Raw genomic sequence first — 1,597 nt, forward strand, 5'->3', positions numbered from 1 at the left:
CATATTGTATTTTAAAAAAATGAATTAATTGCCACTATTTAAAAATTGAGAAAATTCACGGCAGTAAAATTTAGACCTTTTACTTTTCTCAGAAGATCTGGTAACCAGGGTTTTTATTCCTTCTTAGCAATTACTGACACTGAGAAGTGGTTATCTCATTTAGACACACATTTCCTGCTGGGCTGCTGTACTCTTTTATGTCCTCTGCTAGGTTCTTGTTGGCATTCGAGTTTGTGATCCCCTGCTGTTAGGAAGAGAGAGATGATGTGGGCTGGTGCGATTCTGTGGGAGATCCTAGTTTAGCCTTGACTGAGATTTAGATAAGCAAAATGAAGGGGGTGGGGGATGGTATTTCCGTTGATGTTAAATGAAAGAAGCAAAGGCATGCAGATGGGATTGTATGTGAGGAAACTTGCCTAACTGGAAGAACAAGTTTGGGTACTGGAGAAAATAAGGTTGACTTGTCAGACATGAGCTAGGATATTAATTAACAATTAAGCCTAGAAATTTCTGTGCTTTAAAACAACTGAAGGTTATTTCTTGCTTATTTGAAGTCCAAAATGGGTGTCCTAATGGGTGAACATGTCTAACAGTGACATAGGGGTTCAGACTCTTCCCATACTATGGCCGCGCCATTTTCAGTACATGACTTCCGAAGTCATAGCAGAAGAGGAAAGAGGATGGATGACCGTGTAAAGCAGGGTTCCATCGACCGGACCTAGATGTGGTACACATCATTTCTGCCCACAGTTCATAGCAAGGGAAGGTTGGGAAATGTAGTCCTGCTGTGTGCCCGGGTGAAAGAGGAAACAGACTTAGTGAATGGCTAGCCTGTCTCTAGCACAAGAGATATGGACATTGGGATTAAGCAAGCAGGAGCTGTGTACATTGTATGATATTTTTTAATAACTTCAGCATATATTTACTGATTACTATGTGTTGGATGCTGTGTTATGCATGTATTAGGCTTTTGAGGAAGGGAGTGACATAGTGAACGCAGTGTTTTGAAATTGGCCTGGTGGCAGAATGCAAACCAGGAGAAAAACTGCAGGTCACGGAGGATGGTGAGAAGCTGTTGTCTCTCTCCATCTGGGAGTCAATGAGATTGTATGTACACCTAGCAATATTATCAATAACAATAGTTATCGTGTGCCATGCAGTGTAATGAGCCACTCTACCTGTACATGATTGTCATTAAAATGGCATTATTTTCCTCTCCTAGATGGGGAAAACAAGGTTTCAAATGATTAATTTACTTGCCCATATTCACATAAATTTTGGCAAGGCCTAAGAATTTGAACTTAGGAAGTTGATGTTATTTTATAACTACTGCGTAAGTAATAAAATAGAAATAAATCTTATGGAAACATAGTCAATTTAAGTGAGCAGTAATGAAGACCTGGTTATTGATTTGGGAAGGACACTGCAACTTACTAAAAGACCTTAGTAACCAGAGGAGGAAGAAGAGAAATTGGAGAAACAATCTATTAAGAAATATCACTACTCTTGGGCACACTGGATTAGACGTAGATAACTTTTAATGAGAGTTTTTGGTCAATTCCAGGGCTGCTTAAGCATATGACATCTTTTTAACTAC

General features: G+C 39.3%; 1 protein-coding gene across 1 annotated transcript in view; it reads left to right on the forward strand.

Moving 5' to 3' along the window:
- The window catches only part of PLCH1 (phospholipase C, eta 1), a 160,693-nt gene that overhangs the window by 102,369 nt on the left and 56,727 nt on the right, over nt 1-1,597 (forward strand). The window lies entirely within an intron of this gene.

The sequence above is a fragment of the Galeopterus variegatus genome, unplaced genomic scaffold (assembly GCF_000696425.1).
Source record: "Galeopterus variegatus unplaced genomic scaffold, G_variegatus-3.0.2 Scaffold1343, whole genome shotgun sequence".
Lineage (NCBI taxonomy): Eukaryota > Metazoa > Chordata > Mammalia > Dermoptera > Cynocephalidae > Galeopterus > Galeopterus variegatus.